General features: G+C 41.2%; 1 protein-coding gene across 7 annotated transcripts in view; it reads right to left on the bottom strand.

Annotated features, from left to right (window-relative positions):
- ldlrad4a (low density lipoprotein receptor class A domain containing 4a) overlaps nucleotides 1-25,611 on the bottom strand; it is a 241,127-nt gene that overhangs the window by 49,866 nt on the left and 165,650 nt on the right. The window contains exon 1 of one of the 7 annotated variants that reach the window (XM_043687716.1): nucleotides 15,975-16,160. The exons of 5 other annotated variants lie outside the window; for them this stretch is intronic. The gene's annotated coding sequence lies outside the window, so the exon portion shown is untranslated. One more of the 7 variants, XM_043687719.1, reaches the window with a different exon arrangement.

Here is a 25,611-nt window from a genome sequence, read left to right as displayed (position 1 = left end):
CACAGTCCTGCGATTTATACAAAATAGAACTTTCTAAAGGCTGTATTGATCCTTTTATGATCACAAGTCAGAGTACCAGCACTTTCCCTAATGGACATGATTGCTTGAGGAGCCTTTTTTTCCCTAGCAAGATATGCTAGGTATCTGCCAGGCTTGTCGCCATATTTATATAGTCTTTGATTTGCAAATAATATTTCCCTCTTTGCTGTTAGTGTAAGTGCTGTATTCAAGGCTGTCCTAAGGGCTGTGATCCTTTGTAGCTTAGTAATAGAGGGCCTATCAACATACGCTGTCTCAGCTGCCTTCAAGGGTGCCTCGAGTAGGCACTGTTGTTCTCCCTTTTGTCTTTTCTGGGTCACAGAATATGAGATGATCAAACCTCGCGCATAAGCCTTAATGGTCTCCCACATCATTGACAGGTTACTTGACCGTACCTGAATTAATTTCCAAAAAGGTTTTGAATTTTTGAGAAAAATATTTTATAAATTTGCTATCCTTTATTAAAAAGGAATCCATACATCAATGTCGGGGGCCTGTCCCATTGTCCCTAGTCTTTACTTCCATGATCAGAGATTGCTATGTTACCTATTTTGCAGGACAATATGGAGTTCAAAAGGGTCGAGGGAGCAAAAATCATATCAATTCTAGTATGAAACTTGTGTGGGTTAGAGTAGAAAGTAAAGTCTCTGCCCTGAGGGTGAAGATACCTCAACACATCTATTAGCCCTAGCTCCTTACTCAGATCCGCCAATTGTCTGGATCTACGAGATATACCCATAGTACTCTTGGGTATCCTATCTGTCTCTGAGTCCATAATACAATTAAAATCTCCTCCTATGGCGGGCCCCAAAAGCCATCAACTTGGAGAATGCTTCTGTTACAAATTTGAAGGAGTGCCGGGGGGCAATAAAGATTCAAAATCCCATACTCCTCTCCATTTATTAGGGCTTAGATCAGTATATACCATCCAGATTATTCTTTTATCTGGCTTAAGACTTTAAAAGGAAGATTTTTCTGAATGAGAATGACTACTCCCCTACATTTTGAACTAAAAGATGAGAAAAAGGCCTGGTCATATCCACCCTGTTGTAATTTTAAGTGCTCTTTGTCAAGTAGATGTGTCTCCTGTAAAAGAGCTATATCAACCCTTTCTTTTTTAAGGATTGATAGTATCTTCTTCCTTTTGATTGGTGAATTACTCCCCTTGACATTCCAGGTGCACCACCTAAGCGAATAACTAGCCATGATCGTCCAGGCAAGCCCGAGATCCCCCAGGAGGAAGAACACCACCCAAAAGACCATGGAAAATTCACAAAAGCAAAGATTCTTTAAGAGATTTACACCAATACAATTAAAAATTATTCCTAAGTAAAAAAAATACAAAACACATTTGAAAGGAGATTTTCCCCCTTGCTCCCAGGGGTCGTAACTACCTATCAATAACCCCACCATAACCTCTCCTAACTAGTGCCCCGCCCTCGACCCAGTCATTACAAAATGGAGTAGACAAATTCAAGTGTTCTTTAAAACCAAAGTTAAAAGTGATTGACCCCCACCCCCCCTGACAATAACACCGAGGTGCGTTTAGCAAGCATAATACAAAATATAAATAGATAAAACTACAAAGTTACAATCCTAACAATTGTCAGAAAACTAAGTAAGATGACAGAAGAAGAGAACCCCGCTCTAAAAACAAAGGTAGGATAAAACAAACCCCTCTCCCACATAAATCAAATAAGCCCGGCCTGTTAAAAAAAATCACATAGTAAATAACAAATAAGGCCCCCTCCCTGCCCCCTGGAGAAAGTAATGAACAAAAAAAGAGATGAAGAAGGAAAGAAGGGGTAAACCGGGGGAGGCACAAAGCAAAATCATTATCCATATGGTTTGAATCTTACAGTCTATTTAAGAGAGTCCAAAAAGTCTTTAGCCTTTTCCAGTGATCCAAAGTTGTATACGGATCCTTCGTGGCTGAAGCGCAGCATTGCTGGGTAACGCAAGGAATATTGGATATTTAAGTCTCTTAGGCACTTCTTCGCCTCATCAAATGCCCTCCTCTTGCGGACCACAGCTGGAGAAAAGTCTTGGAATAACATAATCCTGGAACCCTTGTACATCATGGCCTGGGGATCCTTCCCCACGACTCTGGAGGCTTCCAGGAGCATCTGTTTCTCTTTATAGCATTGGAGCCAGAACAGAACCGGGCAGGGGTGCTGGTCCGGCCCGGGCCTGTGTATAGCAACCCGGTGGGCCCACTCTACCCGCACCTGGCCTGATCCGGATTCCAACTTTAATATTTGAGGGATCCGTTGCTCCAAAAAACTTGCAAGCTGGCCTTCCTCTTCCTGTTCAGGAAGGCCCAGCAACCAAATATTTTTTGATGTCATTGATGTGCTCTTCCAAGGTCCGGACACGCTGCTTGAGAGCCCAGACCCGGCCAACAGCCGACTTGGCAGTAGCTTTTCAGAGGTTGCAGCCTTTTGCTCCACCCCTCCAACGCGTTGTTTGAGTTTTTCAATTTCTCAGTCGTGCTTCTGCAGCACGACCAACAACGACTCCCACCTGGTCCTGGATTCTTCGATGAAGGCGTCGATCCTCTCCTGCAGCTTGTTGATCATGGAGATCAGGCTCACCTCTGCAGGTAAGTCCCCCGAGGTGGCCGTGGATGTCTCTGCTGCTGCTGGAGAGGGTGGGGGAGGGGTCCCTGCCTGTTGCGAACTTCAGGAATTTTTGCCCTTAGTCATTTTAAGAATAACAGAAAACTGTTCAAGTTTGATGCAAAATGACTAAGTATGCTGGGGAAAACCTATTTTAAATGAATTAAAAGGTGTGATGAAGGCGGGTGCCCTACTTTTCCCAAGTCTTAGGCAGAGCACTACAGACTCAGACTTGCTGGGTCTTGAATCTCCATCTTGAATCTCCCAGCAACAGTCTTAAAGGGACCACAATCAGTGCAACTGCAGTTTTAATTCACTGACACAACATTACAATTTATGATTTAGGCATGGAGTGACACCTTTACTGAAATTGAAATGTTCAATCGACATACGCAATTGTCTTTTACTGATCAAGCAACAAATGACCCTGAGCAAGAAGGTCTGATAATCTTGCTTGTCATTGGGTTTCTACAAGTCCCATTGGCTGATTATCTCTAAATTGGCTGGCAGCATAAACATGATGGGGGAGGGAAATTACAAACAGAGAATTTCTGTGTTACTGAGAGCACTTTGAACTTGTTGCATATATATGTATGAGGCAGCATTTTCCAGCAATCAGAAAGGGGAAGATAGTTAGAACTACTGACTTACACGTACTTGTGTTTTTGGAATAGCAATCCATGATTCCATCTGTGCCCACTCGACTCAAGAATTCAAATGAAATACAGCCTATATACTGCATATTAAAGAGTTAGTATTTTCCAAAACTAGAACCACTGTAATGTTAAAAGATTAAATAGGACTATCTCTCTGGACATTAATGTAATATTAAAGGTTAAACTGCACTGTCTTTGGGTGGGGATGAAAGCCATGAAAGAATGCGGATGTCTATCCATTGTAATTTACATTTCATTTTGACATTACTCCCCTGCTATTGTCAAGTTTACCTATCAATTCAATCTCTTCCATTCAGAAATGTTTTCTGGCCAGAGATATGTCACACCTGTATTGTCTTGGAGAAAGCACTGAGTCAGAAAATCATCTGCATAACGATTCCCTGGGCTTAGCGCATTAGCATGTACATTATCTCCGAGGATGATCTCATCCCGCTGTTGTACCCTGGGGTTACATATGACTGTCAGTAACTGGGGTTGTCTTGAGTGGCATGACTGTGGAGGAGTGACCGGAGCATCTGTAAGCATTGCAACTGACCTGTATAAAGGGGATGTGTTTTCTTTGTTGGGTTCCTCACTTTGAAACAACTTCGCATGTCTGTGAGGGGGGAGTGGGTTCAGAGGGGGTCACCTTACTTGTATAAGCTTTAATAAACTCTAACCATTTCCTTTATTCAGAGAGCTTTTTGCCACGACCCCATAAGCTCTGAGAGGTGTGTTAAAGATTCCTCCAGAAAGCCTGTACGGTACTGTGTTTAATAAATTTGGTTGCTTGTTCACAGAAGTTGGTGTGTTGCCGTTGCATCAAGTGTGTAAGAACCTCAGGAGTAAAAGAACTTACACCACTAGCTAACAATACCCAAATAGAATAAGTTATGTTTTAATTATCTGGGATTTTACGTTTTATCAATATTTTATAAATATCATTCCGTAATTCCATTTTTTTTTTCTCATTTAACAAAAACCTTAAACCAATGGCCTTGGTTTTAATTTTCAAAAATTAACAGATATTTATAAATCACATTTAATCCAATCATTTCAGGTGTGGAATAACATTTGTGCCACACAATGGCGAGGTAATTGCCATTTCCAATAAGAGAGAATTTAACTAGTGTTACCATCTCTGATTTCCATATTGTCAACATCTTGTGAGTTACCATTGACAGAAACTTAACTGGACTAGCCATTTAAATACAGTGATGACAAGTTCAGGTCAAAGGCTAGAACTTCTGCAGCAAGGAACTCACCCCCTTACACCCGAAAGCTTCTCCACCATCTACAAGGCACAAGGCAGGAGTGGGATGGATACTCCCCAATTGCCTGGATGAGTGCAGCTCCAACAACACACAAGCTTGACATCATTAAGAACAGAGCAGTCCACTTGACTGGCACCAATTCCACAAACATCTACTTCTTTCATTTCTGACACATACTGCAGCAGTGTGTACCATCTACAATATGCCCTATAGAAATTCCCAATTTTCCTTAGACAGTACTTTCCTCTCCATTGACAGCACTTTTTCAAACCCATGATCACTTCCATCTCCAAGAACAAGACCAGCAGATACATGAAAACACTACCACATGCAAATTCTCGCCCTCCATAAATCAATAAAAAGTTTTACTGAAATCAATGTCAAAGTTTATATCCAAATATTGGCCATTGATAACTATGTGATCATCTAGGGTATCATAACATGTCTGAACAGGTTGATTCAAAACATCCACATGCGAAACAGCAATGGTGTCCATATTACGTTAGAATTTGAAACTGAGTTAGAAATTGACCTTGTTAATTATGGTCAAATCTAGATAAAACAAACTATATGAGCTCCAAAGGGAGAGAGTGAGTACTACAGATGCTGGAGAGTCAGGATCGAAAAGTGTGCCACTGAAAAAGTACAGCAGGTCAGGCAGCATCCGAGAAGCAGGAGAATCGACATTTCGGGCATAAGCCCTTCATCAGGAATGGTTGGAGCGGAGGGATGAGGAAGGGGGAATGAGAAATAAATAGGGTGGGGATGGGGCTAGGGATGAGGTAGCTGAGAAGACCATAGGTGGATGCAGGTGGGGATGATTGTGATAGATTGGTAGGGAGGATTGAGTGGATAGGTGGAAAAGAACATGGGAAGGTGGGACAGGTCAAGAGGGCAGTGCCAAATTGGCGGTTTGGATCTGGGATGAGATGGGGGAGATTTAGAAATTAGTAAAGTCGATACTAATGTCATGTGACTGAAGGGGCCCTAGGCAGAAGGTAAGATGTTCTTCCCCCAGTCGTTGGGTGGCTTGGATTTGGTGGTTGAAGAGGCCCAGGACTTGCCCAGGAGACAGAATGCCAACTCGTGGAGCATTTCAGGGAACATCTCTATGACACACACACACCCAACATCCCATGTCCTGTGTTCGATCAATTCACCTCCCCCTCCCACTCCACCAGAGACATGTGAGTCCTGGGCTTCCTCCACTGCCAAATCTAAGCCACCTGATGACAGGAGAAAGAACTCCTCATCTTCCACCTTGGGATGTTTCAATCACACGGCATCAATGTCGAGTTTACTAGTTTTCAAATCTCCCCTCTCTCTGCCTCATCTCAGATCCAAACCTGCAACTTGGCATCTGTCCCACCTATCCATCTTCCTTCCCACCTATCTGCTCCACCCGCCCCAGCGACCTATCACAATCACCCCCACCTGTGTCCACCTATTGCCTTCCCAGTTACCTCCCCCCAGCCCCATTCTCCTACTTATCTCTTAACATCCCCCTGCAACCCCGCCTATTTCTCTCTAAGATCCCCCACTCCTGCCCCACCGTTGCTGATGATGGGCATATGCTCAAAATGTCGACTCTCCTGCTTCTCGGATGGTGCCTGACCTGCTATACTTTATCAGTGCCACATTTTTTGACTTCATATGAGCACCAAGTTCACTAAGGTAGATTAGGGAGCAACATTGAAAGATATGATGGTAAATTACAAGTGGGCTAGCATTTAAAGAATTTACACATGATTTGAATCAAATATAAATGCCATTATGGAGTAAAAATGTCACGGATAAAGTGATCTTATCATGGCTAACAAGAGGTGTTAGCAGTAGTATCAGATCAAAGAATAATCCTACTGCAAAACCACATTGATTCTGCCTAACAGCATTCACCTTCAACATGGACCACAATAATCTCTTTAATAATGAATTCTATCAAGTCTTAGTTTTTAATCTACCCAAGCTAGTGCCTTTTCAACTCACTAAAATGTGCCCTTGCCCACTTTAACCTTTTCACCACTGGAACCTGCTCTAAATCTAAGAACATGATTATGGCAATTTTGTGCATTCTAGATCACAAATTGCTATAGTTAATCATTATCACCATTAAGAGGTACCATTTTTATGAAGTGTTTTTGCGCATATACAGTAACTGCCACCTACGGGCCCAGGAGTGTGCTAGTTGATCAAACTTTCCAGTTGAGCAAGAGGTCCATGTAATCAATATAAAAACACATACTAAGTACAGTAATAGGTCAGAAATATGGTTTCAAGATCATAAGAGTGCACCAGCAAGCAGGACGGTGGTTTAAAGTGTGTTTACTTCAAGGCCAGGAGTATCTGGAATAAGGTGGGTGAACTTGCAGCATGGTACTTGGGCCTTCGATGTTGTGGCCATTTCAGAGACATGGATAGAGCAGGGACAGGAATGGTTGTTGCAGGTTCCGGGATTCAGATGTTTCAGTAAGAACAGAGAAGGTGGTAAAAGAGGGGAAGGTGTGGCATTGTTAGTCAAGGACAGTGTTACGGTGGCAGAAGGGATGTTTGAGGACTCGTCTACTGAGGTAGTATGACCTGAGGTTAAAAACAGGAAAAGAGAGTTACCCCTGTTGGGAGTTTTCTTGAAGCCTCTGAATAGTTCCAGAGATGTAGAGGAAAGGACAGTAAAGATGATTCTGGATAGGAGTAAGAGTAACAGGGTAGTTGTTTTGGGAGACTTTAACTTTCAAAATATTGACTGGAAATACTTTAATTCGAGTACTTTAGATGGGTCAATTTTTGTCCAATGTATGCAGGAGGGTTTCCTGACACAGTATGGCCAATGAGGAGCGAGGCCACATTGGATTTGGTACTGGGTAATGAACCTAGCCAGGTATTAGATTTGGAGGTAGGTGAGCACTTTGGTGATAGTGACCACAATTTGGTTATATTCACTTTAGCGATGGAAAGGGATAAATATATACCATAGGGTAAGAGTTATAGCTGGGGGAAAGGCAATTATAATGTGATCAGGCAAGATTTAGAATATATAGGATGGGGAAGGAAACTGCAGGGGATGGGCACAATTGAAATGTGGAACCCATTCAAAGAACCACTACTCCATGTCCTTGATAAGTATGTACCTGTCAGGTAGGCAGGAAGTGGTCGAGCAAGACAGCCATGGTTGACTAAAGAAGTTGAATCTCTTGTCAAGAGGAAGAAGACGCCTTATGTTAGGATGAGACGTAAAGACTCAGTTAGGGCACTTGAGGTTACAAGTTAGCCAGGAAAGACTTAAAGAGAGAATTAAGATGAGCCAGGAGGGGACATGAGAAGTTGTTGCCAGATAGGGTCAAGGAAAACCCTAAAGTCTTCTGTAGGCATATCAGGAATAAAAGAATGACAAGATTAAGATGTGGGGTAATCAAAGACAGTAGTGGATAGTTGTGCATGGAGTCCAAGGGAACAGGAGAAGTGCTAAATGAGTACTTTTTGGCAGTATTCACGCTGGAAAAAGACAATGTTGTTGAAGAAAATACTGAGATGCAGACTATTAGACTAAACGGGATTGAGGTTCACAAGGAGGTGGTGTTAGCAATTCTGGAAAGTGTGAAAAAAGATAACTTCCCTGGGCAGGATGGGGTTGATGATTAGATTCCTTTGTGTGGAAATAGGCCCTTCAGCCCAAGAAGTCCACACTGACCCTCCGAAGAGCAACCCACCCAGACCCATTCCCCTACATTTACCCCTTCATCTAACACTACGGGCAATTTAGCATGGCCAATTCACCTAACCTGCACATTTTTTGGGCAGTGGGAAGAAACTGGAGCACCTGGAGGAAACCCACGCAGACACGGGGAGAATGTGCAAACTCCACACAGACAGTTGCCCAAGGCAGGAATTGAACCTGGGTCCCCAGCGCTGTGAGGCAGCAGTGCTAACCACCGTGCCGCCTAGGGTTTATCCTAGGATTCTCTGGGAAGCCAAGGAGGAGATTGCAGAGTCTTTGGCTTTGATCATTATGTCGTCATTGTCTACAGGAATGATGCCAGAAGACTGGAAGATAGCACCTGTTGCCCCCTTATTCAAGAAGGGGAGTAGAGACAACCTCAGTAATTATAGACCAGTGAGTCTTACTTCGGTTGTGGGTAAAGTGTTAGAAAAGGTTATAAAAGATAGGATTCATAATCATTTAGAAAGGAATAAGTTGATTAGGTATAGTCAACACAGTTTTGTGAAGGGTAGATTGTGCCTCACAAACCTTATTGAGTTCTTTGAGAAGGTGACCAAACAGGTGGATTAGAGTAAAATATGATGTATATGGATTTCAGTAAGGCATTTGATAAGGTTCACCATGGCAGGTTATTGCACAAAATATAGAGGCATGGGATTGAGGGTGATTTAACTATTTGGATCAGAAATTGGCTAGCTGAAAGAAGACAGAGTGTGGTAATTGATGGGAAATGTTCATCCTTGAGTTCAGTTACTAGTGGTGTACCGCAAGGATCTGTTTTGGGTACATTGCTGTCTGTCATTTTATAAATGACCTGGATGAGGGCGTAGAAGCATGGGTTAGAATTTTGCAGATGACACTAAGGTCATTGGAGTTGTGGATAGTGCTGAAGGATGTTCAGGTTACAGAAGGACATAGATAAGCTGCAGAGCTGGGCTTAAGAAGTGGCAAATGGAGTTTAATGGGAAAAGTGTGAGGTGATTCACTTTGGAAGGAGCAACAGGAATAAAGAGTACTAGGTTAACGGTAAGATTCTTGGCAGTGTAGATGATCTGAGAGATCTCGGAGTCCATGTAATACAACATCCTTGTAAATCTTTTCTGAACCCTTTCAAGTTTCACAACATCCTTCCGTTAGAATTCCATGCAGTATTCCAAAAGCAGCCCAACCAATGTCCTGTACAGCTGCAACATGACCTCCCAACTCCTATACTCAATGGTCTGACCAATAAAGGAAAGTATATTAAATGCCTTCTTCACTATCCTATCTATCTGCAACTCCACTTTCAAGGAACTATGAACCTGCACTCCAAGGTCTTTGTTCAGCAACACTCCCATGGACCTTACCATGAAGTGTATAAGTCTGCTATGATTTGCTTTTCCAAATGCAGCACCTCACATTCATCTAAATTAAACTCCATTTGCCATTCCTTAGCCCATTGGCCCATCTGATCAAAATCCCGTTGTAATTTAAGGTAACTGTCTTTGTTGTCCACTACATCTCCAATTTTGGTGTCATCTGCAAGCTTACTAACTATAACTCCTACGTTCACATCCAAATCATTTATATGAATGACAAAAAGCAGTGGACCCAGCACCGATCCTTGTGGTACACCACTGGTCACAGGACTCCAATCTGAAAAGCAACCCTCCACCATCACCCTCTGTCTTCTACTTTCGAGCCAGTTATCTATCCAAAAGGCAAGTTCTCCCTGTATTCCATGAGATCTAACCTTGCTAACCAAAGTCCTATGAGGAACCTTGTCAAACGCCTTACAGTGCTCCATATTGATCACGTCTACTGCTCTGCCCTCATCAATCCGCTTTGTTACTTCTTCAAAAGACTCAATCAAGTTTGTGAGACATAACCTCCCACGCACATAGCCAAGTTGACTATCCTTAATCAGTCCTTGTCTTTTAAAATACATGTAAATCCTGTCCCTTGGGATTCTCTCCAACAACTTGCCCAACACCGACATCTAGCTCACCGGTCTATAGTTCCCTGGCTTTTCCTTACTACCATTCTTAAATAATGACACTACATTAGCTACCCTCCATTCTTCCAGCACGGTGGAACGGTGGGTGGCACGGTGGCACAGTGGTTAGCACTGCTGCCTCACAGCGCCAGAGACCCGGGTTCAATTCCCGACTCAGGCGACTGACTGTGTGGAGTTTGCACGTTCTCCCCGTGTCTGCGTGGGTTTCCTCCGGGTGCTCCCGTTTCCTCCCACAGTCCAAAGATGTGCGGGTCAGGTGAATTGGCCATGCTAAATTGCCCGTAGTGTTAGGTTAAAGGGGTAAATGTAGGGGTATGGGTAGGTTGCGCTTCGGCAGGTCGGTGTGGACTTGTTGGGCCGAAGGGCCTGTTTCCACACTGTAAGTAATCTAATCTAATCACCTCACCTGTCACTATCGATGATACACATATCTCAGCAATCACTTCCCTAGGCTTCCCACAGCATTCTAGGGTACACCTGATCAGGTCCTGGGGATTTATACACTTTTATGTGCTCTGCACAATCTCCACAGGGGAGCCATCGATGTCCAGCAGAGCATGGTCGCTCCATGCCTTCCTGAAGTCAACAACCATCTATTTCATTTTGTCCACCTTCAGAGATAGGTTGTTGGCTCTGCACTGGTCTGTTAGCCACTGCACCTCCTCTCTGTATGCTGACTGGTCATTCCTGATGATGAAATCCAATACAGTCGTGTCATCAGTGATCTTGATGATGTGATTTGACCTGTGCATCGCTGCACAATCGTGCGTCAGTAGGGTGAACAGTAGTGGACTGAGCACACAGCTCTGGGAGCGCCCTGTGCTCAGTGTGATGGTGTTGGAGATGCTGTTCTCAATCTGGACTGACTAAGGTCTCCCAGTTAGGAAGTCCAGGATCCAGTTACAACGGGAGGTATTTAGACCCAGCAGACTCAGCTTTCCAACTAGGTGCTGAGGAATGATAGTGTTAAATGCAGAACTGAAGTCTATGAATAGTAATTTGACGTAGGTGTCCTTCTTCTCCAGGTGGGTAAGGGCCAGATGGAGGATGGTGGAAATGGCATCATCAGCTGATCTGTTGGGATGATATGCGAAGTGCAGGGTGTTAAGTCAGGGGGAAGCAGGGTCTTGATAGGCCTAACCATGAACCTTGATGATGGGTGTTTGTGCAATGAGGCAGTAGTCATTGAGACAGGATGCTGAAGACTTCTTCAGCACTGGGACAATGGTAACAGCCTTGAAGTATGTTGGCATTTTGCTCAGTTTAGTGAGAATATTTGCCAGTACGTCACAGCATCCTCTGAGAACTCTGCTAGGGATGTTATCTGGTCCAGCAGCCTTATATGGGTTGACTCTGAATAGGGTTTTCATCACATTTTGCATTGCTATATAGGCTGGGTTTCTTCAGCTTTCTGGTATGGGGAGTTCTGAAGGTTCACTGCTCTCGTGAGTAAAAATAAATTTTGTCTTGATCCTTAACGGTAACAGAGGGTCAGGCAGCATCAGAAAAGCACCACAGTCAACCTTTCAGGCAGGATCCTTCATCAGCGTCATACTTGATCTACACTGACTCTCCAGCATCTGCAATCCTCACTATCTCCTTAATGGTAACACTATATTTTTCATTTGTGTGGTTTAGACACGGCAACCAGTGGAAACATCTTACCTTTACCTACCCTGCTTATATCTTTCACCTATAAGTTAAGTTATTCTAAATTTGTTTCCTTTTGTTCTGGTTTCATCTGTGGTGTTTAAATGAATTCTGTTTTGCTTAAAATCAAGTGGTTTGACCAGTTGCATCACACCTGGACCACCCATTTCACATCTGCCTTTAAAATAAGAAAAAGTTAGGGTCTGGGCTACCTTCTTAAAATACTTTGAGGTGGTCTGGCCTGGTCCATAATAGAAGATATAAAAGTTTGAATACATGTATGAACAGATTCAAGAAGAGCTTCTTTCCTGCTATTATCAGACTTTTGAACGGACCTCTCAAATGTCGATCTCTCTCTCTGCACCTTCTCTGCTCCTGTAACACTGTATTCTGCACTATATTCTGCTGGCCTGATACACTTTGCATTGTACAATCTGCCTGTAACATGCAAAACAACACTTTTCACTGTATCTCAGTACGTGACAACAATAAATCAAACAAACTCAAACTCAAAGCTCTTCAAAATGCAGCTCTAAAGAAGCAACCCTAAGACACTCCAGAAACTTGTCCTCCACAGCTTTAATGCTCAGCTAGATTTCCCAAACTATACGCAGACCAAAGTCATCCATACTTCAAAAGCTACAAGCTTCTCCCATGTCCTGATTTATACCCTGCCCCACTCCACCATTTGCTGGCCGATAAATAATTCCACCAAAATCTGCTCCCAGTTGGTGTTTATTAGCTCCATCCAAATTGATTCCACGCATTGTTTTTCTGACCTGAAATACTTAGTTACTAATGTACAGATCCCATCTCGTATTATCAGTGCAATGCCCCCTCCCTCCTTTTTCTTCGTTTATCTGCAAATACCCTTGAATATTCAGTTGCCAGTTCTTGTTACGTGTATCTATGTTTTGGTAATGGCAATTACATCATAAACATCTGCCTCTATTTGCAGTTTTAGATCACCTATCCCATTGTGAATGCTGCTTACATTCAGGCGGAACTCCTTAGTTTTGTCTTTTATGAAACCATAATGTGACATTTTACAACTCAAAATTTTGGAAAAGAATACTCACTGTCATACCAGGGAGGTATGGTGTCTCAGTGGTTAGTATTGCTGCCTTACAGTGCCACAGACCTGGGATCAATTTCAGCTTTGGGCGACTACCTATCTGTGTGGAGTTTGCACATTCGCCCATGCCTGCTTGGGTTTCCTTCAGGTCTTCCGGTTTCCTCCCATAGTCCAAAGATGTGCAGGTTAAGTGGATTGGCCATGCTAAATTGCCCAGTGTGTCCAGGGATGTACAGGCTGGGTGGACTAACTATGGGAAATGCTGGGTTACAAGGGTAGAGTAAGGGGTGGATCTGGATAGAATTTTCTTTGGAGGGTCAGTGCAGTCCAAATGGCGTGCGTCCACACTGTAGGGATTCTATGATTCTATACGAGTTAAGTACCAATTAACTAATATAGTACAAGGTTGTAGCTGAAAATGTGTTGCTGGAAAAGCGCAGCAGGTCAGGCAGCATCCAGGGAACAGGAGAATCGACGTTTCGGGCATAAGCCCTTCTTCAGGAAGGTGCAAGGTTGTATGCAAATTCAATTCCAAAGTGTTAACTACAAGTTGTTTTTAGTTGCAGAAGCCAGCAAATTCTGTGAAATATGAGAATAAATCATACTGCATATTCATGTCGAGGAAGAGCATGTTAAAAATATCACAGAGCCCCTTTTAATCCTTCAATCAGAATACTGTATCCAGTCAATCCTTACGACCACTCAGTTTAATCAACGTAATTTCAATTGAAATGAACAAAATCACTAGATATATTCTCAACAACCTTTTTAGAGATGTTATTACACACTTTTGGAGAAGGTAGGTCATGAACCCAAGGTAGGGACACTACCACTGCACCACAAGAGCTCCCTCAAACACAAAATCGCCAACATTGTCTGAAGTACATTTTCAATTTTAAAAACTTTTAAATTTAGGCAATATTCAAAAGCTTGCTTCTTTCATTTCCCGTTCCACCATCCAAAACATCTTAATTAAAAATACAACAAAATGATGAGTCAACACAGACGTTTTCTTCTTCTTTGGCAGTCTCTCAGGATTGAGGATGACTTGCTTCCAGTCTGGGGGCAGGGTTTTGTGGTGGCTGAATAGTCTAATCCTCATAGTTTAGCCTCTGCCATCGATGGTGTTTGACATGAGTGTGTGCAGCACTCTGGATCCTTTCCGCTTCTTGTGCTTAGCCTCCAAGTGCTCCACATGGTGCAGCACAAAATGATTATGAGCCTCTGCGGATGCTTTTTCTCTAGTTTGCGCATTCTAGGGTAAGCGATTTCAATGTCTTGGTGGGTGTATTGTATTTGTCTAGTGAGGCTTTCAGAGTGTGTTTGCAGCAGTTCCTTTGCCCTCCTTACCAATGTGGAGCTCAGAATAGAGCACTTTTTTAAGGAATCTTGTGTTGGGCATACAGACAATGAGACCTGCCTGTCACAGCTGGCCATATGTGCCTAGTGCCTCAATACTGAGGATGTTGGTCTTGGAGAGGATGCTTTCACTGGTACTTCTTTCTTGCCAGTGTGCTTCCAAGGTTTTGTGAAGGCAGTATTGGTGATAAAGCTCTAGGGTTTTGAAGTGTCTGTTGTGTATGGTCCATGTTTCTGATATACACAGGAGGGTGGGGACCATGTCTGCTCTGTAGATCGTGAGCTCGTTGCTGGGTTGGAGGTTTTGGACTTTGGTCACTGTTCCTCAGATGTCCAAAGATTGCACTGGCACACTGGAGTTGGATATTGGATTGCATTGTCAATGTCATCGTGTAGTGGATTTTGATAGTCAGGGTGTGGTGGGTGGGTAGTATTGTGTGGCAGGAGTGGTTGGTAGAGAACCTTTGTTTCCTGAGTCATCCTTGTACTACAGCTTAATGACAGAAGTTCAGGAGGTCTTGGTTTTGAGCTGGAGATGAAGGTTGAACAGTTCTGTAGGTTAGCTCCTACTTTGACAGGGAGATTCAAAAAGATGGAGCCTCATGGCAAGCTGAAGCAATGGTAAGATGTTTCTTAAATAAAGTTAATGTTTCCTTACCTCATCTAGCACAACAAAATAAGAATATTATACAAAAAGGATTGCACCAGTCATGATACTAGGATTAACAATCAGCAGAACGGCAACAGTTCAAGTCCATCATAAATTTGTAGTGTTAGTAACTGTGCTTCATCATTTGAAGAGAAGAAAACAAATGGTTAGGTAGGCAGCTTCTATAGTCCAATTATACCTTCAAATATAATGTTAATAGTGAATCCTATTTTTATTTCAAATATAATCATACAAAATTGCAAGCTACAAAGTATAAAAACATCTTATTACTGGAGGGTCACATTGCTCACACTGCAGGCAACAAGCCAAAAGATTCCTCTTGCCACTAAAGCATTTGAGTCAACATTCACATTCTGTATGCCCAGGAACTGTCTTAACTGGTACATATGCACAGACTAAACAGAGCAGAAATTTCCAGACATACTTGTCAACTGAACCTAAATGTCTGCTTGCATGAAATCGTAATGTTACTTTGTTCTATGTTTGTTGATTGAACACTGCAATTATGTTGAGCAAACAAAAGGAAGTGATTCAGAAATACAGACCAGTTCAGTGAAGTTGTGGATAGAATGTTACTTAACATGTATAAAATTATTTATTCTAACAAGAGAGAGAAATTCAGATATCTATCAATCTATTTAATGGGATGCATGTTTCAAGAATACATTACATACAAAGCTTGCCTCCAAGTGTAAACCTATTATATAGTTGCTAATACTTTAGATGATTCCATACGAATGTTCAGCGTTAAGGGTGCCGAAGTCTGGGTTTTATTAACAATCTAAGAGACTCATTAAATAAATATAATAAAATTCACCTGCTGGATTCTGCTTTCTCCTGACAGACCTTATTTACTCCTAATAAACTTAGTTTACGATTTGTTTTCCCTCCTCAAGTAAACATTCTATTCCATTTAAACTACCTGTACACCCCAGAGGTCCTCGTATTTCTGCGCTCTTCCAATTCTGTTCTCTCCAACTCCCTCCAGCCTGTGTAATTTTGAACTTTACTACCCGGCCCACTGGCTATGGTTGCCATACGGGAAGCACTTCCTCTTTTGCCGAGTATTGTTACAGCTTTATCTGCTGGCCTTTGAGCCTCCAACTATATCCTTGGACCTTGGTCAGTAAACCAGACAGATTTGCATTACAGTGAGGTTCATTTAGGAATAACATCAGCTGGAATCATGATAGCATTACTGAAATTAACTTTCAATTAAAGATGTATTCATTAACTCAATTTAAATTTCACAAACTGGCATGCTGATATTGAGGCTATTATAAAACAAAGAACTGTGGATGCTGGAGATCTGAAACAAACAAACACACGAACTGCAGTTCTAAGAAGGATCACAGGACTTGAAATGTTAACTGTTTTCTCTCCACAGGCACTGCCAGATCTGTTGAGTATCTCCAGCAATTTATTTTCTATTTTTGTTTGTATTAGCTTTTTAGCACCATTATTATCTCCTTAGCAGTGTACTTGAAAGTTTGTTTGGGAAAATGTTATAATCCATTGTTAAGGATAAAGTTAAAAATCACACAACACCAGATTATAGTCCAACAAGTCTATTTGCAAGTACAGGCTTTTGGAGTGCTGCTCCTTTGTCAGGTAGCTAGTGGTGCAGGATCGTTGGGCACAGAATTTATAGTAAAAGATCAAAGTGTCATACAATTGATGCAATGTATTGAACAAATCTAGATTGCTGTTAAGTCTTTAATCACTTAGAATGGATTGCAGGTTTTGATTCATTAATATGCAAAGCCTAGAACTACTTCCAAGTCACACTCCCGAGATAACTTAAGGTTTTATAATAAAAAAGTGACATCTCAGCTCAAACAATGTATGAAAGGTGTGAAGTTAGAGTCTGTCTGTATTCCAACCCAACTCAGACTGGTTCTATTTCCGAAGCAGGAATTTATAAAATGTCACATGCACTAATTCCCAAAGATTGTTTGCTTTTTGAACAAAATAGAATGTATCTCCAAATGCACATTCATCCCATTATATGTGTTCGTGTGAGGGACAGAGAGAGTGCATGTGTGTGTGTGTGCGTGTGTTTGGGACAAAGGGAAAGTATGTGAGAGTCTGTGTGCACGCAAGTGTGACAGAGTATGTGCCTGTGAGAATATGTGGACATGAGAGTGTGGGGTGTGCGCGTGAGAGAGACGGTCTGCATGACTGTGAGTGTGATCGTGTGTAAGAATGAGTATGTGTGTGTGAATAATGTAGTGGGGTCACTTGTAGTTTGAAATGAAGCCAAGATCCCAGTTGAGGCCATCTTCATGGGTACCAAACTAGGCTATCAGCCTCTCCTTGGAGACTCTGTGTTGCTGCAGATCCTGAAGTACGCCTTGGAGGATGGTCACCAGAAGATCCAAGGTTGAATGTCCTTGACCACTGAAGTGTTCCCTGACTGGTAGAGAACATTCCTGAATGGCAATTGTTGCGCGGTGTCCATTCATCTGTAGTCATAGCATCTGTTTGGTCTCGCTAATGTACTGTGCCTCGAAGGATCCTTGCCTGCAGCATAAGAGATAGACTACGAGTACCTGCAACGCATGTGGTGGGTGGTACCAGGTTTGCTGACAATGAAAAGCCAGGTTGGAAAGTAAATGGGGAGGAAAACTTAAAGAGACTGCAAAGGATATAGATTGGTTAAGTGATTGAGTTGAAAAGTGTGGTGCTGGAAAAGCACATCCGGTCAGGCAGCATTCGAGAAGCAGGAGAGTCGACGTTTTGAGCATGAGCTCTTCATCAGGAATGGGGCTGGGGGTGGGGGGTGGGGGCAAGGGGGCTGAGAGATAAATAGGAGGAGTTTGGGGCTGGGGGGAATAGCTGGGAATGCAATAGGTAGATGAAGGTGAGGGGTGATAGTGATAGGTCAGAGAAGACGGTGGAGCAGATAGGTGGGAAAGAAGAGGGACAGGTCGGACAGGTGATGCTACAGCAAAGGTATACATGCATGCAGCATACCATAATCAGATTTCAACCTTAAGTATCTACTAAACCAGTGGACAATTGAATAACAAAGGGGTCAGATCACAAATATTTCCAATGATGGAGAACATAAGAACGTTACCATTAATGTGTATAACTGAAGCATAGCATTCTTGCTTCCATGTTCACTTCCTCTCACAATATAGAGCATCCCACAAGCCTTCTTGATTACCTCCTTTGAGAGGGAGATCAACTAGGACACTTAAATCCTTATGCACCTCAGAATTTTGCAGTCATTCCCTGTTTAAGTAATACCCTGCTTTCTTTTATGCTTCCTGCATTTATGCCTGACTTTTGAATCCAAAAATGACATTCAGAAAACGTTCGATTATAAGTCATAAAGCAGGGAAACAGACCCTTTGGCCCAATCAGTCCATGTCAACCATAGTCCCAAACTAAACTAGTTCCACCTGCCTATGTTTGGCTCGCATCCGTCCAAAGTTTTCATGTACTTATCAAAATGTATTTGGAACTGTACCCCAAACCATCATTTCCTCTGGAAGTCCATCCCACGCACGAACCATTCTCTGTGTAAAAAGGTTGTCCCTTATGTCCTTTTAAAACCTTTCTCCTCTCATTTTAAAAATATATTTCCTCGTCTTGAAATCCCCCAGCACAGAGAAAAGTCTGTGAAGTCCTAACTACATCTTGAAAGTTGAAAGATAATTATTTTGGGAAATATGATGCCTGGGTTAGCTGTCACTTTGATATCTTGAAGTACCATTAGGAAAAATGGAGTTAGAAAAGCAAATGGTCCTCTTCTGGTCTATTAGACTGCTGTGTCCAGAATATTAGGTTTCAGCATCAGTGCCACCAGGACTGGACCAATGAAAACAATACTGACATATGTGCAGTTCTAGAACAAAAAATGTCTTCATTGACTGGCAGAACAACCCAAGGTCCCAAGTAAAGAATCACCATTCCAATAGCTCCAGGCAGAAGCTCAAAGACAAATTTGGAACATAATGGACACATGGTGGTGTCGTCCCATTCCACTCCTTAGTCAAAACAAAACGCTCAGTGTCACAGTATGGTTTTACCTCCTTCATCTTTATTCTGGGCCCTGGAGGGAGACAGAATGATCGCCCATGTGCACTGGCACATGAGTTCACGGTCCTCTCTGGGATAGCGGTTTCTCAATGAACTATGTAGTCATTTTACAGGGAGGAGCATCCAGATACGGCAGCATACATATTGATTGGGTGACCGTTACAATCAGCGAGTGTCAATAGTAAAGATTAAGCCATATGCTGTTACACAATGAATGACTGACTTCACGTAATGAATACTTTTCACCTTGTTAAGTGACATTGCATACTGAATGCTACCTCATCTTGTTAAATGGTTCTACAAAATGAATGCTTTTCAACCTTGTTAACCTATTACCCTTGCCTCCAGCACCCCATTGTTAACTGTAAGTCCTTATCTGATCTGAGTCATGTTCAGCTGAACCTCTTGATTCTCAAAACTCAGAACTTAACTCTTTCCCTGCCTGCTTACACCCTATACACATTGTCATTCCCTCCTTTTATCATTTCATGATAACCACTGAGATGGCACTACTAGGTTTCATGAGACTTTGACAGCCAGTATTTAAGGAAGTTATTGACACAGCATACAATGATTATAACAACAAAAATTACTAATCCGTTACAGTAAATAGAGTTTGAAGAATCCTCCCATGTGGAAAATAATTCACCAGTAAAGTTCTTAAATCCACAGTCTTTCGTGATCACTCCATCCCCTCCAAGTCGAATGGAAACAAGCCAGTTCTCCAAAATCCCTTTTAGTAAAGTCCAACCTGAAAACAATATTCAGTCAGTCCTTGTGCATCACTCCTCTGAGAAATCTGAATTCTTGGATAAGGGCAGTTAAATACTTAACAAAACTGATGAGACTTCCATCCTTCTGTAGATGCTTCAGATGGAGGATACCAGCACATCTGAGTGCGCAGTGCAGTAGCAGGCCTGGTGAACGCAACATTCTTTGCTGCTTCTGCTCCCGCCCCGCTGTTAAATGTAACAAAGCCAACTGGCTGTTGTGATGTTAGCTTGATCAGTGAACCTTCATATCCCTTAAATGTTCGAAAGACAAGGTAAAGCTCACGTGGTTTAATGTCTGTAGCATACCGACCTCTTCTTCATTGTTGTTAACCTCTTCACTTTTCGTGCTCATGACTAGGGAACTGATTGAATCCGTTGGATCAGGTTGTGGAGGGGTGGGTGGTGGTCTGAAGGCATGATTTACTTGTTAATGAAGAAACTCTAGAGAAGATGTTAGCTGCTGAAAGTATCTTTGCATTTCCTCTCTCATTCCCTCCCTGCCAAGGTGGTTATCAGCCTGAAGACAGTCACACATTTAATTACACTAAATTGTGCCTGCCTATTTCAACATTCTTTGAATCCTTGAAGTCTATTACTCTGTTCACTATTTATGGTACTATCAAGTTTTATATAATTCATAAACTTCTAAATTGTAATGCCTAAACAATTTAGTCAATTAGTCAATTATAAACAATGATCAATGGTCCTAAAATCAAAACATTTGGTACCTCATTCAGGTTATTCAAAACTTACTTTCCTTTAACAAATTGATACTTGGCTAATGTGAAAGTTGTCAGGAAAAGTATTTCAAAAGTCTGGAACGGCAAGAAAACAACAAAATGTTTCCTGTGCTCTCGCAATTGAAGAGGCAGTTCCTGTTTAGATTTAAATCTCAAATATTTGTGGGAAACAAATACTGAATATTTTAAAATATGTTCTCTAAATGAAACTTCCCAAATAAAATAGTCAAAATTACAGTGGCAACTTTGGTAAAGATCAACATTCTCTGAATTTGCAATTTTCAATTTTGTTTAAATTTTCCAGTACACACTGGGACTGTCATCTAGTCATATACACAGGTGCTTGTAAGCTCTCTGTTCAGAACAGCATTCACTCTCTCTTAAAGGTACAGTACAAACTTTCAACTTCATAATACACACTGCTGCCACTCTGCATCACTGAAAGGAGTGAATGTTGAAGGTGATGGGTGGAGTTCTAATCAAGAAGGTTGTTTTGGCCTGGATGGTGTTAAGCCTCTTGAGTGTCGTTGGAGCTGCATTCTTCCCAGCAGTGAAGAGTATTCCAATAACTTGTGCCTTTTGGATGGTGGACAGGCATTTGCTAGATGAATTATTCATTGCATAATTCTTAGTCTTTGATTTGCTCTTGTAGCCACAGTATTCATGTAATTGATCCATAACTGGTTCATGGTGGAAGAATTCAGCAATGGTAATGCTGCTTCTTTATTCTTTCATGGTGACTGGTTGTTACTGATAACATTAATTGTCCTTAATTGCCTCTGAACTTAACGGCTTGCTCGGCCATTTCAGAGTCCAAAGGTGTGGTGCTGGGAAAAAAACACAGCAGGTCAGGCTGCATCCAAGGAGCAGAAGAGTTGACGTTTCAGACAAAAGCCCACATTCCTGATGCTGCCTATCCGCTCTGTTTTTTCCAGTGTCACATTTTTTTACTCTGACTCTCCAGCATCTGCAGTCCTCACTTCATCTTACTGGCCATTTCAGAGGACAGTTAAGAGTCAACTACATTGCTGTGAGCCTGAAGTGACATGTAGAAAAAGTAAGCTTGGTAGATTTTGATATAAATCCATGGTAGTCCTATGGCACTGTTCTGGAGCTATGCTTCATATTCCCCATTAATTAATCGTACTTTAAATTCCACCTGCTGCCAAGTGCAATCTGAACCCACGTCCACAGACTATTTGGCTCAGTCTTTGGATTTCTAGTCCACTGACATTATTACTACAACATCACTTCCTAAGCTTTGAATGTCAAGGAGAGATGGTTAGGTTCATTTGTTTGTGATAATCATTGTCTGGCACTTGTGCAGTGCAAATATTACCTGTCATTTATCAGTCCATGCCTGGATATTATCCAAATCTTGCTACATATAGACACATATGACTACTGCAGGACAATCAAGTTATTAATGGATCATTGACTGTAGACAGCACCACTGCAAGTTTGGTCTGGTTCAAATTTGCTGCATTTTGTCCTGATTGTGCTCTTTTGTTTAAATGCCATTTCTTTTGGCTCTTTTAAGCTCACATCAGCTGAAATTCATTGTACAAAACATGATTCGTTCACTCTGCTTGAAATCACTAGTCATTATCTGATATACAGATGCAAAGACATTTGGGAATTTATATGCTTCGAATTAGGTGTGACCTCCCTCTCATCAAAGTATGTTGTTAATAGGTTGACAGTTAATAATACTAAGTCCATCCAAGGTCGTTTAACAGTTAATTAGATCAAAGCCATCCAAGTAATTTAAATAAATTAATTACATTAGTTAAAAGTGGTAATTTATTCACACATTTCAACTTGCAGAAGAACCTCCCCTGGTATATCAATAATATTGTTCCCTTATTGGAACTGCCATTTCATGTCCAAAAATTTTCTTATTTAAGTGTTTCATGATACCTTTCAGACCACAAACGTAAACAAGTAAAACCCCCAGTACCACAGTTTGACCAAAAATTAAATATTCAGATAACATGCTATGCCACAGATTATAATCCAACTCTCACTATGTAGGTTGAATTTATTGATCAGTTGTCCAGAAACACATATAAGCTCATTTTAGAGCAGCTATTACTCTCATTCTGGATTAGTGGTGCTGGAAGAGCACAGCAGTTCAGGCAGCATCCGAGGAGCAGTAAAATCGACGTTTCGGGCAAAAGCCCTAAGTCGATTCCTGATTTTCTGTAATATTTCATACTAATAGACAGTGGCGTAACACCTACTCATTCTGGCTCCCACTGAACAATTGATTTCAGCATAGCAACTTTTAAAAACACAACAAGCATTATACAAATTTATAATGCATTCGGCAGAGGAGATTGTCCCCGAGTTACTGAAGTATAAAATTAAATCCACTGCAAATCCACAGAGAAAATAAAGGCAAAGTCACTATAGTAATTCTAGGCTGGTTTCTCATTAGAGACACAGCTAGTGGTGGTTGAACATGAGGATCACCATGCCTCAGGTGAGGGAAGACGTTGAGAAGGGGGGTCCTTCATGGTAACCTCAATAAATTGCTAAAATCCAGAAATGCCGAATGAATATATATCAGGTAATGAATAGCAGAATGTAAAAAAGCAAAATGCAGTACAGACTGACATAGGAAGTTCTAAACAGGAGTGATATTGGACTTCAAACATTCACTCTGTTTTTGTCTCCACAGATGCTACCAGACCTGTTGAGATTCTCTTTCAGTTTCTGATTTTATTTTAGATTTCTAGCATCTGCAATATTTATTTTTATTATATGAAGTACTTGTTTGGTAGTACAGAATTTGTTTATTACTGAAGTAATACACATAATATCAAATATTTTTGTCTTGCACTCATCAGGACAATTTGCAAGAAATATCAAAGCAAAACTATATTAGGCGAGTGTGCTAATTTGTAGGCAGATATATTCTGACTGGAAAAGGCATTGCCATGGAGAATGCATGAATAAATGATGAATGACAATTATGCCTTTTTGGGTCTCATTTCAGCAATGTAGGAAATGGAATATAGGTATAGTATGAATTGTTATTCATGGGGAAATATAAAAAAAAATTCTGGTGTGATTAATATGTTTAACTTCAGGTTGCTGTACATCAGGAACAAGTTTAACCTCTGATTATCAAAATGAATACTGAAAAACTAGAAGGGTTTAGTGTTCTTTAAAAAGAATTGAATAGATAAAAATGCAGGGTTTTTAGCTCTATCAAGTGCACTAGTGAAGCTAAGGAAGATATCTTGTATTATATCAAAAGTTCATAACTGTTCTAAATAAATACTCCCGCTATTATAAAATTTCTTATATAACCTCATCCATCTCCTCTCATTTGTGGTTTGTGCCCTTCAAATACTAAATTCCTTTAATAAATTATTCTGTAATCTTTTAATGAATACAGTCACCAGTAAAAATGTTTGTGCCCAATTTACTGCACCATCATTTGTAGCATCACAGTTTTGAAAACCTGTTTCACTGGACAGAGTACACAAGAATCAGATCAAACTATAATAATTAGTATTTTGGGTTGAATAAAATTTTCATGGTTGTCCACACAAACCTATGATATCAATTGTCTTATCAACAGAGATTCTTAGAATTGGCTCAGTATTTTGAATGGGGAAAAAAAATATTATGGAGAGCCAGATGAATTTGCAAACCTTATACTGCTCTTGAACAGTATTGACAAATATTGTGGAAGAGCAACTGTTTTGCCAATCTCTTGCATTTAATGCCATGTCTATAACAACTTTTTCACTAGCAACAGTTTGTTTCAGTCTACCATGCCCTATCTTTTCATGGTTGCAGAAATATCAATCTTATTGTCTTATAATCAGCAATCTTCTGATAGCCTTTGATACTAACTTCCACATTTTACCTATTTCACCACGTCATCAATATCTTTTTACAGCTTTTTTTGGACTTCATAGATTACATTTGCCTCACATTTTTGTATTTTATACAAGCTTTTGTCCAATGTTTTGTCAAAAAGCTGAACACACAACTTCCCTCTGTATGTGTGTATTCTAGCACACTGCTGCCTTATTTATTGTAGGTAGTAGACAGACTTTGTGGAAATAGAAGACAAATTATCTACTTCAGAATTCCCAGTCTCTGTGACCTGCTTTTTCAGCCACAGTACTTACATGGCTGGTCCAATTTCAGTTTCAATGATGAACATCAGAATATTGATAGTTGGGATTAAATGAATGCAATTCCATGGAATGTCAAGGGGAGATGGTTATTGCCCAGCATACTTATTGTACCTGTCACTTTTAGACCCAAGCCTGAATGTTGTCCAGAATGTGATGAATATTTACATGGACTGCTTCAGTACTTGATTTGTTAGGAATTGTACAGAATTTTGTGCAAACATCACTTCTGACCCCTGGCAGAAGTAAGTGGAATTGATAAAGTAGCTGAAAATAATTGGGCCTAGGATACTACATTGAGAAATCCTGCAGCAATGTCCTTGGTAATTTATCTCCAACAACCACAACTGTTTTCAACTGTGCTTGGGATATCTCCATCTAGTGAAGAGTTCTCCCTGATTCCCAGTGACTCCACCTACACCTCATCTCTTTAGCTCAGCTTTTTGTCCATGTTTGGATTCAGCTTAATTGAGGTCAGTTGAGTGGTCCTGGCGAAAACCAAACTGAGAGACAATGTTACTATGTAAGCACTGCTTGTTAGCATTTATGGGTCTATGTGAGTAAGTGAGATAGACAGGCTGGAATTGCCTTGCTTTTCTCCACATTGTTGGGTGAATGACAGTACTAAAATTTGGCTAGGAGTGCAGCTAGTTCTGGAGTTCAAGGCTTCAGTGCAACTGCTGAATTCAGATCCTATGTCTTTTGCAGTACCCTAGGACTTTAGTCAATTTCTCGATAGGAGATGGAGTGATCTACTTGGCTGAAGGCTGACATTGATAATGCTGGGGATCTCAGGAAGCAGAGATAGATCATTCACTCAGCATTTCTGGCTGAAGACG

This window comes from Chiloscyllium plagiosum, chromosome 4 (genome assembly GCF_004010195.1).
Source record: "Chiloscyllium plagiosum isolate BGI_BamShark_2017 chromosome 4, ASM401019v2, whole genome shotgun sequence".
In the NCBI taxonomy this organism is placed as follows: domain Eukaryota; kingdom Metazoa; phylum Chordata; class Chondrichthyes; order Orectolobiformes; family Hemiscylliidae; genus Chiloscyllium; species Chiloscyllium plagiosum.
The sequence above is the reverse complement of the archived record's forward strand: the minus strand, read 5'-3'. Positions and strand labels throughout refer to the sequence as shown.